The sequence below is a fragment of the Thamnophis elegans genome, chromosome 1, assembly GCF_009769535.1.
Source record: "Thamnophis elegans isolate rThaEle1 chromosome 1, rThaEle1.pri, whole genome shotgun sequence".
Taxonomy (NCBI): domain Eukaryota; kingdom Metazoa; phylum Chordata; class Lepidosauria; order Squamata; family Colubridae; genus Thamnophis; species Thamnophis elegans.
Window position 1 is genome coordinate 25,004,326 of NC_045541.1, and position 14,192 is coordinate 25,018,517.

A 14,192-nucleotide genomic window follows, 5' to 3' on the forward strand; every position below is an offset into this window, starting at 1 on the left:
ATTATTTATATTATTTATATTATTTATATTTATATTTATATTTATATTTATATTTATATTTATATTTATATTTATATTTATATTTATATTTATATTTATATTTATATTTATATTTATATTTATATTTATATTTATATTTATATTTATATTATTTACATTTATATTTATATTATTTATATTTATATTTATATTATTTACATTTACATTTACTTATACTTATATTTATATTTATACTTATACTTATATTATTTTTTATATTTATATTTATATGGGTGACTGAATGATTGAATGACTGACTGACTGACTGACTGACTGACTGACTGACTGACTGAATGAATGAATGAATGAATGAATGAATGAATGAATGAATGAATGAATGAAGCTGTCTCTGTTTTCTGGGCCTCAAGAAATGCTTCTGACCTTTCTGTAACACTTTCTGAATGCTTCCCTCAAGGCTACCTCTATAACTTTGTACAGAGTTCTACCAGACATCTTGTGAAGAGCCGAGGTGGCGCAGTAGTTAGGGTGCAGTACTGCAGGCCACTTCAGCTGACTGCTATCTGCATTTCGGCAGTTCAAATCTTACCGGCTCAAGGTTGACTCAGCCTTCCATCCTTCCGAGGTGGGTGAAATGAGGACCCAGACTGTGGGGGCAATATGCTGACTGTAAACCGCTTAGAGCAGGCTGAAAGCCCTATGAAGCGGTATATAAGTCTAACTGCTATTGCTATTGCTATCTTCCCAAGCACACTTAACAAAATGATTGCCTGTTGTTTTTGCATTCACTCTTACTACTTTCTTAGCAAAATCAGCATTCTTCCAGTCATCAGGAACAGATGCAATCTTCATACAGTGCAAAAACAAAGGATGAATAGAAACAAGCCCTCACATTCAAATCAGGAGGCCAAGTAATCCTTTACCTAGGGCAGGGAGGAAATCAAAATGCAAAATGTTTTGAACACCGTTTCACTGCATAGGGCTTATCCTTGAACCACAGCCGTTTTCATTGTTGGATTATGGCTTCTGGCTTCCTTCAATAAACATTATTTAACTAAAATTCTTGCATTATCTAAATGTCCTGTCTCCGGAATGAAACCCAATGATTCTGTTCGCTCCTCTGGAAACTCCTTGTTTATCTAACTGCACTAGCTTCCTTTAAAAAAAAAAAGCAGACATCATATTCAACTTCTTCATTTTTCTGTCCCCTTTGAATGTTAACCCTTTAGTCTGCTGTTTAACTTAATTCTTTTCAACAATCTTTTTTTCTCTTTCTGCACAATAAGCAATATATCAAGGAAGATTCTCAGTCATCCAGGTGGAGTTGTCTGAAAGTTAAGTCATGGAAATTGAACTTGCTTGGTTTGAAACATTTCATTGTTTATCCAAGTTATTCTCCTTCGGCCTGAACAAGTTGGTTTAGGAGGATCCCATATATGTCCAGAGTGGTTTCATTTCTCGCCTAACCCGAATAGGCTTGTTAGGTGAATAGGCAGAGAGGAGTCGTAGCTCTTAAATCCTTTCTCCTAGTTGAGTCATTAAGTGTGGCCTCCCTGGTGAACCGGTGAAGTGATCTTGGTCTTCCTGAGGACTGAGGCAAGACCAGCATTAAAAAATGGAGGATAGATTGCATTTGAGGCCTCACCTCTATTGAGGGAAAGATTTTCCACTTAGGGATAAATGGATCCCTTCACTCCTCTCTCAAAAAAGATGCTGAGACTCTAGAAAGAGTGCAGAGAAGAGCAACAAAGATGATTAGGGGACTGGAGGCTAAAACATATGAAGAACGGTTGCAGGAACTGGGTATGTCTAGTTTAATGAAAAGGAGGACTAGGTGAGACATGACAGCAGTGTTCCAATATCGCAGGGGTTGCCACAAAGAAGAGGGAGTCAAACTATTCTCCAAGGCACCTGAGGGTAGAACAAGAAGCAATGAGTTGAAACTAATCAAGGAGAGAAGCAACCTAGAACTGAGGAAAAGTTTCCTGACAGTCAGAACAATTAATCAGTGGAACAATTTGCCTTCAGAAGTTGTGAATGCCCCAACACTGGAAGTTTTTAAGATGTTGGATAACCATTTGTCTGAAGTGATGTAAGGTTTCCTGCCTGGGCAGGGGGTTGGACTAGAAGACCTTCAAGGTCCAACTCTGTTATTCTATTCTAAACCATCTACCTCCACTGTCCAAAATGTGAGCATCAAAAGAGCATCCTTTTTCTTTTAAATGACGGTTTACTGCTGATTCTAGTCCTGAGATGTTGCTTCTCCTGTGCTGGGTCCTCCTCTTGTGTAAAGGCTGCTTGGTTTCTCCAATGTAGAGCTCTGAACACTCCTCAACGCACTGGGATGCATATACTTCATTATTCTTTCAGTGTTTGGGACTGATCTTGAACGTAGACAAGCCTCTGTCTCAGTGTATTGCTGGGTTCGAAGAACACAGGTAATATGGTATTTTCCAAATATCAGTTTTCCTTTCTCTTATGCTCTGGTCATGTAAGGAATGACCAGATTCTTTTACTGGCTCTGAGTCTCAGATCTGTCTGCCATCTTTTGGGTTGGATCCAGATGCTGGGCCTTTATATCCACTACGAAAGTGGTTTGCCATTGTCATCTTCTGGAATGATATTTTCAACTTCTCCATCTAGCCTGCAGTGCTGAGTTTTTGTGGTAGTCTCTCATCCAAATACTAATAAGCTTTTGTTGGTATCAATCAAGGTCAGCTCAATATGCATTATTAGTAACTTTAATAATTGACAAAAATCTACTGGGGATTTGCAAATGGCCAAAGCAGCACAAGTTAATAGGCTTGTTTGCTAACTCAATTATTCACAGTTATACTTAGGAAATATTATGTTGATTATTTGGCCTTCTGAATATTTTATTACATAATTACAGAGTAGGATTCTCTTTAGATCTGGCAGTAGCTTAAGAAATAGTCATGAAATTTCAGTTGGTGATCCTGTTTGCCTGACCATTTTACCTTTATTAATAATAGCATCGCCATGTTTTTAAGAACCAACATGTTCTTTATACAAATACCTTGTGCATTTTTACTATAGGAAGAAAGGGCATCCCATCACTTGTCAACATCACAATCATACACACACACACACACACACACACACACACACGTGTGTGTGTGTGTATGTGTGTCTTGCATTTGTGCTGATAAATAAATTAAGGGAGACTAGTATAGATCTATTTCAAGCTATTTAGCTCTCATCAGCTAGCCATACCCTTACTGGGATTTGAACCTGGGCTGTATTACATATTAGTCAGCTGTATTAGCCACTAGGCCACAGGTTCTCCTCCTTTATCAGCTAAGCCAGGGAACTAGGTATGTATTGTGTCACCCCAGGTATGCCCAAATATGAGAGGAAGCATACTGCTTCCTTTCTCTGTCTATCGGCTCATCACAAGAGACCATCCAGACAGAAAGCCATTTTTTTACTGTTGCCTTTGTTACATTTGTGTTGCATTTGCGCTGATAAATAAATAAAGGGAGACTAGTATAGATCTGTTTTAAGCTATTTAGCTCTCATCAGCTAGCCATACACTTACTGGGATTCGAACCTGGGCTGTATGACATATTAGGCAGCTGTATTAGCACTAGGCCACAGGTTCTCCTCCTTTATCATATATATACATACATACATACATACATACATACATACATACATATATATACACACACACACTTCCTGACAGTTAGATGGAACTGACTTGTCCATAGCATTTATCTTTTCTCAGCAATAAGTCCTATATCCAAAGATCAGTTCAACTTATTTCTTCATCATCAAAAGCAAAAGATAGAGAGAAGAATTTGGATTCTGCAAAAATAATATTTGTCCAGTAAATACAGTTCCTTGAAATAAGGTAGAGTTTCATAACTCCTGCCTTCATAACATACTAAAAAAATAGAACTCTACTTCATTGATGTACCATAAATATATTCTAAGATCCAAATTAGGATTGGATCTATAGTTTAATTTATGGAAGCAGAATTCTGTTTGTGAGACACTTCCCATGGAGGAAGAGAATTATTGTTAAGCCTTCCTCATCACTGTCCTAATTCCTCCAGTGGAACAAATTTCATGGAAATAAGACCCAGTGAGGTGCTCCTTGAGGAGTCATCACTGGGAATCAGTGAGAATCAGAAGATCAGTTCCTCTGACGGTTGGAGGATCAATATTTCAGCTGCAGAGGAGAAAAATAAGAAATCTTTAATGGAACCCAGGGGTCCTTCCCCTGATTACCTCAAATTACATTTCTCTTTCCTTCTGAAATAGATAGCATGGAGGTTGGTGATGATTATGTATTCCCTATAATTGAAGCAGCAGGCCAATTGTAAGAGGGCGTCATTGAAAGGTATTATTGTACATATGTGGATTTCTCAGATGCATCTGTAAACTGCTGCGGGAATAGAAGGCTGGCCAAGATGGACAGTCTCTTAATCTTGTGACTTTTTTCCTCTTGTCCCTGACTTTTAATGGTTACATAGCTCTCTACATCTGCATAGCAAGTATGAGGAAAGCTTTCTTTCCTTATACTTGCCACTTTCAAGGGGCACAGTGCAGGGGTGGGTTCTGGCTGCCCGTGGCCCGACAAAACCGCGCTCGTCAAAATAGCGGTGACAAAACCGCGTCGCTAAAGCCGTGACGTCATCACCACGACGTCATCACCGCGGTGACAACAGCGCGGCGACAGAAGGGTGCTTTAAAACAGCGCGGCGGCAGAAAGCCGATTTAAATTAAGGTAAGGGTTAGGATTAGGTTTAGGGGTTAGGTTTAGGGTTAGGTTTAGGGTTAGGTTTAGGGTTAAGTTTAGGGTTAGGTTTAGGGTTAGGGTTAGGGTGCTGAGTGCTTCGGAAGGCACGGATTTGCCCTCCACGGTTATGTCGTCGCACTAGGGTCGCCTTTTTCCTTAGCGCTTCAGACGGCGCGGATTTGCCCTCCGCACTTATGTCAGTGCGGATAAGGGCTTCGCGGTTTTGTCGGTGAACCCTGGCCGCCATTACTACTGGTTCGGTGCCTGAAAAATTCTGTGCGTGTGTACACATTTGTACTTGAAACAATCTGTGCATGCGCACAACATTAAAAAAGGAATAAAAATTACATTTTTTCAATGAAGTTTGTTTTGCGCATGTGCAGAAAATCAAGATGGTGCCACGGAAGATAGAATTTGTACGGTCACAGGTCCGACGGAGTTACTACCTATTCGGCCGTATAGGTAGGAACCCACCTCTGGCACAGTGGCTTACAGGTGAGACTCAGAAGGTTAAGAGTTCAATCCTAGGTAGTGGCAGATGTTTCTAGCAGGCGCAAATATCTGCTCCAAACTCCACATAGGCATCAGGAAGGGCATCTGGCCAATAAATGCTAATCTCAGTCGCCCCGATTCCTCCCCAAAACACAGGATTAAAGGGTCGTAAAAAAAACAACATCTATTTACCTCATCTTAAGGGAGTCTTCTCCTTTGCCTGAAATTCCAATACATGAATGAAATGCTAAAACTCTGCCTTCAGGCATGTCTTCTATATACCGTAGTCACTTGCTCAATTTTAAAAAAAAGCCTCAAGCATTATTCTTCCTTGGTTGTTGAATATGATCCATTCTCCATTAGCACCACAGATCTTTCAAAGGCATCTAGACAACAGAAGCGGGGTGGTGTAGCTGAGGAAAATCTTATTCTGAGCTTCAGAAAAAGGCTAACAAATATGTAAGGAAGAATATGCAAGGCTTCTCAGGTTTTACTTTAACCACAAGTTCCCCTTGGTTTAATAATAAATGCCAGAATGCACTTTCCAATGACCCAGGCAAGCTATAGGTTCAGTTAAAATGTCATATCTGCACAGGTTCTGCCCACAGTCACAGGACTAGCAGAGATAATGAAAGGAAGCCGAAGCCGCAACAGGCAATTGGTTAGCATTTGAGACCAGTGTTTATTAGACAGTCTGGATTTCCATAAACAAGGCAGGAAATCCCAGGAACTTATTTTTGTATTTTACCTGCTTCCGATATTGCTTGTTATCACTCCAGGCACCTTAGGGACCGCTCAGTAGTGTCTGTTTTAACTAGATTAGCGGCTTCTGCTCTGAGATGAGGCTGTGTTGCCTTGGTGCAACAGGACAGTTCTCCCCTCAGGAGCCCCACTGGGGGAAGTCTCCTTTTCTGGAAAAGAGGAGATTCACTTAGGCAGCATCTTTTTCAGAAGGAAAACAAATCCATGGTGTTTTCTTTTAACCACAGTACACAAAGCTCTCGTAAGGCTGAATGTGCTGCAATCCTATTTTACTCTTCTTTTAGTATATGTGACTGTAATTCGGTGCATGTGGGTAATGAAAAAGAAATTATTTTTCCTCATTCGGTCTGGAGTGTAAGAGTTATTTTGACATATTGGAGCCTAGAGTTTTGCTATAAGATGAGCAGCCGTACAAATCTTTGAAATACATATTGCTTCTTGGCGGTTTTGATTTTAAGTGGATAAAGGTATGGTGTACAGTATCATGTTAAGCAGTGGTGAGTTTCAAAATTTTTTAGAACCTCTTCTGTAGGTGTGGCCTGTTTTGTGGACGTGGCTTGCCGACCATGTGACTGAGTGGGAGTGGCTTAGCAGTCATGTGATTGGGTGGGCATGGCCAACTTGTAAAATGCAGTGAAACTCACTTAACAATGCTCTTGCTTAGCAACCAAAATGTTGGCTCAGAAACTCTGGCATTTGAAGCACGCAAGTCTTAAAGCTGTCAAGTTACAAGACCCTTGCACCCCTAACCCTTTAGGAAAAAAACCCCAGGGATGTTCAAACTTGACAGCTTTAAGACTTTAAGGTTTAGATAAGACTCTTAGAGGCGGGCAGGGCGATTGGTGAGCCAGCCAATCAGTGAGCGGCAGGCGGGGCAAGCGTGGTGCAGGCGGGCGGTGGGAGGGAGCTGGAACCAGTTCTAAATGGCATGGTAGATTTGTGGAACCTCTTCTATAGAAGACGTTAGAACTGGCAGGAACCCACCCCTGATGTTAAGGGAACAAAGGTAAGATGTACAATAATTCCATTTCTCTATGTTCTTTTTTAAATTTTTACCCTCTGGATCTTTCTGTCAGTGTTCCTTATCTACTGACTTCATCCGTTCCTCTGACTGTTAAGAGGATTTTGCTTTCTTAAAAAATGACAATTTAAAATAACAGAGGAGACAGAAGAAAAGTTTTTTTTCCGAATGCCATCATTCTGCTAAACAAATAATTCTCTCACCACCGTCAAACTATTCACTAAGGCTGCATTACTATTACTATTAATGTTCTCATCGTTCCTATCACCCATCTCCTCCCACTTATGACCGCATGACTGTAATTTTGTTGCTTGTATCCTTACAATTTATATTGATATTGTTTCTTGATTGCTTATTTGTACCCTATTACTATCATTAAGTGCTGTACCTTATGATTCTTGACGAATGTATCTTGTCTTTTTATGTACACTGACAAAAGACAAATTCCTTGTATGTCCAGTCACACTTGGCCAATAAATAATTCTGTTCTATTCTAGATAGATACTTGTCCGCCAGACCACAATTCAGTAAATAGTTTAAAAATCTTCGATTAGCTAAGATTCTGCAAAAAAAAATGAGAAATTCTTCAGCGTTCCGTACGTGGATAAAGACAAGGATATGCAGGATTCATAACATGTTAATATTTAATCATTGCCTGTTGCTGCAATTTACAGGAGTTACAAACAATTACATTTCAGCTCACCAAGATTTCAGATTGTATTTAGAACTTTGATATCCCACAGTTTTCTGCTGAAATTGTTCCTGGGAATACAACATCCTCAGGCAATTAGTCAGTATGTATCATCCTTTATAGGATTATATTAGATTATATCCCTGTTCTGGCTCCTACATTCAATTCCCTAAAACTGTGGACCTTTTTTTCCCAATATGTACCCCATCCATTCATTGTGTTGTGTCATGGAATTTTTATGCTGTTGCCCCCTTGAGGTTTTTTTTCCTGAGATACTCAACCTAAATCACCTGATAGCTCCTCCTGTGTTGATACATTTTTTGGCTCTAATCAAGGCCAAAACAAAATGCTTCAGAAAAACAGTACAAAATAAAGAGCTGAAGAAGCTTCTTGGATGAGAAGCAAAATGTCTTCAAAGAAAAATCAGAAAGTCCTGTTGCCTCTTGAAAAAAACACCTTTGGGAGTACAAAGTAAAGTGGTTTTGTTAGTTGCTTATGCTCTTTTTGTGGCTTTCATTAGTTTGGAACAGAGAGATGGAATGATCATCCCAGACTTCAATTTCAAAGGCATTAAAATCTCTGATTTATCCATTTATGTTGATGAGCAGTCCCATCTTTAATTCTTAGGGATTGTCTAAAACAGGGGTGTCAAAATTGATTTCATTGAGGGCCACATAAGGGTTGTGTTTGACCTCGGGGGGCTGGGGTGGGCATGGCCAGAGTGGGCGTGGCCAGCTAGATGTCACTCATGTTGGGGACACCTTTGGTGGCTCGAGTGCTCTACCACCGAAAATGGGCTCCCAAGTTTCGTTTCTAGCTGCAGCAACTTCCTGCAACTCTCTGCCAGTGAAAACGGAGCCGGGGAGGGCCACATGCTGTCCTCCCGAGCTCCGTTTTCAGCTGTGATGGCCTCTGTTTTCGCTGGCAAAGATACTGTGGGCCTGTCCTTCGCTGTTTCCAGGGTGGCTCCACGGGCCAGATCTAAACACCCTGCAGGCCAGATCTGGGCCCCCAGCAGTGGTGAAATTCAATTTTTTTACTACCGGTTCTGTGGGCATGGCTTGGTGGGTGTGGTGTGGCTTGGTGGGCATGGCTTGGTGCATGTGGAAGGGGAAGGATACTGCAAAATCTACATTCCCACCCCACTCTGGGGCCAGCTAGAGATAGCATTTGCCGATTCTCCGAACTATTCAAAATTTCCGCTACCGGTTCTCCAGAACCTGCTGGATTTCACCCTTGCCTCCCAGGCCTTGAGTTTGAAACCCCTGGTCTAAAATAACCCTCAGCCTTATTTAGAAAATCCCATTGTTTACCTGGTCCTCACTCCCTTCCTCCACTTCTATTCTTTCCCAGGTATCAATTTCTCTTCCTGGTCACTTACTGGTAGTCTGTTTTCCTTCTCAGTTGGTTATTAGGACTTCCCCCTTGATAGCTCAGGAACATTTTATTCAGTTAACCTAAAAGTATTTTAGAGAGTTCCCACCTTGGGTGATTTTCTTAAGGTATTTATATGCCACTGTAAACTGGGTTTACCCAACCTGCTGACTCTTGCTGCCAGGGGATTGGTTAGTAAATTTTTTGTCAACATTTCCCTGATTCTTGGGAAAAGAACGAAACTTTTTTGAAAATAAATTTTACATCTTTAGTTCAAGCTCCATCTCTTTTCTTCCATTTTTCTATAAGGAAACAATTCCATTTGAATAAAAGCACAAATGCTGGCATTTAGTGCAGAAAGTAAACCATTGCTGAATATTCTGCATATAGGCAGATATTCTCATACATGCAGGCTATTGTTTTGCAGAACTATTAGTTTGAAAAATAAAATCCGTTTTCGGCAGATTAGTGATCACCTCAAGTATATTATGAGCCAGTTTGGTTTAGTGGTAAAATCACCAGATTAGAAACCTGGAGACCAAGAATTTCTAGTCCTGCCTTGACCTACAAAAACAGCTGGGTGAACTTGGGCCAGTCACTCTCTGTCAGTCCAACTCACATCACAGAGTTGTTGTTGTGGGGAAAATAGAAGGAAGGAGTGTTGGATATGTTTGCTGCAGTGATGGGATTCAAAAAATTTTACTACCGGTTCTGTGGGCATTTTTAGATACGAGGAGGCGCTGAGGTAATTTAACCAGAACTTTATTAACAGTAGTAATGCGAACAGTAGGTTCAGAACACGGGGGGTGGACAGCGCCGCCTGACAGCTATTTATATGGATAGCTGTCAGGCGGCCGTCCAATAGGGAGACTGCAATTCTCCCGCCGGCTGGCAGCCGCACCAGGGCCAATCAGCTTCCAGCAAGGCGTGGCTTGGTGGGCATGGCTTGGTGAATGTGGCAAGAGAAGGTTACTGCAAAATCCCCATTTCCTCCCGATCAGTTGGGACTCGGGAACCAGAGAATAGATGGGGGCGGGGCCAGTCAGAGGTGGTGTTTACCGGTTCTCCGAACTACTCAAAATTTCAGCTAACGGTTCGCCAGAACTGGTCAGAACCAGCTGAATACTACTTCTGGTTTGCTGCCTTGAGTTATTTATAAAAAAATAATAAAGGTAGGATACAAATAAATAAATCCTCTTTACAGATGACTAATCTATATGCTAACCAACTCCCAGGAACTCGGGTTGGTTTAAATGGTTAAAACACTTGAAAACAAGAAATACAAAATACAAAAACACAAAAACAACACAAAACAAAGGAACAGAGATGGCAGAGGGGAAAAAAACTTTTCTCTCCCTCCCTAGCAAGGGAAAGGAAGGAAAGGACATTGGCCATTCTACCAAGCATCTAGGCCAGACGTCTCCAACCTTGGCCACTTTAAGCCTGGTGGACTTCAACACTCAGAATTCCCCAGCTGAGGAATTCTGGGAGTTGAAGTCCTCCAGGTATAAAGTGGCCAAGGTTGGAGACCGCTGATTGAGGCAGAGAGCCAGGTTTTCAGAGCGTTTTGAAATACCAACAAGATGGAACCGTTCTCTCCGGGTCAGGCTAACCGGTAACAGCAGCTGTGGGAGGCTCCACCCACCCGCCCCAACATCATGCGCGAGCACTGCGCATGTGCAAAAGGCGGGTGCGCTCACATTTGAGAGCCGACAGGGAAGGTAAGTGAATCCCAGGTAATGGAACCCTTCAAAATCTGGGTTGGGATGTCCAAGTTAAACAGGAAATGTGCAAACGAGACAAAATATAATCAAATGCATTTTAACCAAATCATTTTGGTTTTTTTTAGAAATTCCAGGGAGCCGATAACCTTAAATAAGTATGTTCAAGGCATATTTTGAGGCTAGCTAGCATGCGTTCACTGCAACTCAACTAAATGCAGCTCAGCATCTGTCCCTGCTTCCAAAGCAGGAGAAATGGGGGGGGGATCTCTTCCCTAATCAAAGCAGCTCTGCTCTGTCGTTTAGTAGTACAGCTGCTTCTCCTCCCCCCCTTTTCTGCCTGCAAGGAACAGATTTTCAGAAATCCAATGCAGGTTTGCCAGAAGATTGGATTCTCTGCTGAAAGAGGATATTGTTGTGCTTCAAAACAAAAGCAAAGCTGTCTTTCTTGGGCTTTCAACTACAGCTTTCTACAATCCACTATCCTTCTGCTGAGCAGGATTTTACATTAGGGGAGGCAATGTTATGGAGGACTATTTTAGAAAAGGACCTGTATAAGGTAAGGTGACCAGACGTCCTGCTTTTGGTGGGACAGTCCCACTTTTGAACAATTTGTCCCGCGTCCCGCATCATATTTAAAAAATCCCGATTTTTTGGTCGGCTGTGCACGTGGCAAGAAAACATCCTGCAGCAGTTTGCAACTGCCGCACAGTGATTTCTACTGTCACAGGCTCCGGAAGCTGGGGAGGTCCTTCGCAGGCAGCTAGAACTGGGGATTAGTGGTGTGGGGTCAGGCCTGTGGAGCGGAGGGCTGAGCCGAGTGAAGCGAGGTTTCTTTTTTGAGGGGGAAGTCCCGGCTCGGCTGCGGCTCCCGAGCACCCTCAGCTGTGGCTCCATTCCCCAAAGCCCCCAGTGCTCGGTCCCAGGCCAAGCGGCTCAGCCGTCGGAAGGTTTTTGTTTTTTTTCCCCACTTCTCTTGGGCGCCGCTCTCCCTGCAGCCATGCCGGTCTTCCACACCCGCACCATCGAGAGCATCCTGGAGCCAGTGGCCCAGCAGATCTCCCACCTGGTCATCATGCACAAGGAGGGCAAGGTAGACGGCAAGGCCATCCCGGACCTCACCGCCCCGGTGGCCGCCATGCAAGCCGCTGTCACCAACCTGGTCCGAGTGAGCCGAGGGGAGACAGGCGGGGATCCGGTTGAGAGAGGCCGGCAATGGGGGTGGCTTTTGAAAGGGTTGGGGGGTGTTGGGGGAAGGCAATCAGGGGAAGGCTGTTTTGCAACCACCAGGGAAGTCCCATCTAAACTTCTTGGTTCGCTCTCCCCAGCCCGGAGCAGACCGTTCTCGGGAAAGCCGGGTTCTTCCTCCCTCCCTACCTTCTCTTCCCTTCCTCCCTTCTTTCTTTCCTTCCTTCTCCTCCCTTTCTCCCTCCCTTCCTCCTTCTCTTCCTTTCTTCCTTCCTTCTCCTCCCTCTTCGCCTTCCTGCTTCCCTCCTTCTTTCCTTCCCTATCTACCTTCCCTTCCTTCCTTTCTTCCTTCTCTTCCTTCATCCTTCCCTCCTTTCCTTCCCTATCTACCTTCCCTTCCTTCTTTCCTTCCTTCTTCTCCCTTTCTCTTCCCTCCCTCCTTCTTTCCTTCCCTACTTTATCTTCCTTCTTTCCTTCCTTCCTTCTCCTCCCTCCCCTTTCCCTCCCTTCCTTCTTTCCTGCTTTCTTTCCTTCTCTACCTTACTTTCTTTTCTTTTCCATTCCTTTCCTTGCCCTCCCTCCCTTTCTTCTCTCCTTCTTTCTTTTCTTCACTACCTCAACTATGAGTCCAAAAGCTGCTTCTTGGATGCAATTCTTCCCGGGGAGGGGAAGGGAACCCAGCTACTGCACTATTGATGGATGTGCCTGGACTGATTTTTGACCCCCAAAATAAGTACTTGGCCTTATTTTTGAGATGCAGGAGGCGGCGAGCATGATCAATTCATGGCTGCTGCTGCGTTGCAATATTTTTGGGGAGGTCTCATTTTGGGGGAGGCTTATTTTAGCGCATGCACTCAAAAGCCCGATTGGGCTTTTTATCCGGGGAGGTCTTATTTTTGGGGAAACAGGGTAATATTTACCTCCAAGATTTTTACCGAAGTTCTATCAATTCCAACCACTATCCCAATCCCATATTTCAGACTTCCCATTTTGCATTTACACTCATGTCCTCTCCAGGACTGCCATGAAGTTGATTCCTACACCCAAGAGCAAATCCTCCTGAGAGCTGTTTGGATATCAGGCTTTTTCAACAGCCAGTCCTTCCTCGCAGGTAGGAAGCACATCACAACTCATTAGTAATTTACTGCTACAGTAATTTTTATAATTACTGCCAGGAGGCTTCATTAAATTTGATCTAATGAATAAATATTGTATTTTCAGTGTGATTACCAGCACAGCTTAAGCTGTGTGCCATAAACAATTATTTTCTTCCATACACAGTGCCAGCTACTACTGATTTTTTTTAAAAAAAAAATCAGTGTTTAATCTCAGGTGTCAAGGGTTACAGGGCCATCTTATCTCTTGATCTAAAGTTAAGATAGCAAATGAGGAAAAAACCCCTGCTAAAACCATGAATAACCATAGTAGCAAAGTATGTTTAATACAACAGGGAAAAAATGGATTTTGATGTTGCTTATATAGGCAGGGTTCTAAAAAGCTACCTCAATTCAGCCTGAGGATTTGAACAGGCAGATCAGCAAATTTAATTCCCCACTCCCTTTCAGCAGTGCAATACTATGGCGGGAAAATGCCGTTATTTTATAATAAAGGCAATTTCCCATATATCATTGGTTTGGATTGAAAACCGCTATGAAAAATAAGGTACAAATGATTAATTACATGTTCCTAGGAAATGGGGTAAAGTTGCGGATATAGATCTTTCTGGATTAAAAGCAAGGCTCATTCACAATGGCTGGGAGTTTGCTTTGTGATGCAAAATAGTACAGCCTTCACAGATACACTGGCGGATTTCCTGGCATCTCTAATCAGTATGAGTTTTCAATTTAGGGATTATCCCAAGTGCAGGATATAAAACGTTAACTCATTCAACAGAACCTGCTTTCAGAAGTGAAGATCCAACTAGGTTCTTCAGGTCAGAATAGAACTACAGCTTCACTTTAACTAAAAAAATATCGTCTAGGAGAAACAAAAGTACATACACTATATTGCCAAAGGTATTCGCTCACCCATCTAAATAATCAGAATCAGGTGTTCCAATCACTTTCATGGCCACAGGTGTATAAAATCAAGTACCTAGGCATGCAGACTGTTTTTACAAACATTTGTGAAATAATCAGGAGCTCAGTGAATTCCATCGTGGAACTGATAGGATGCCACCTG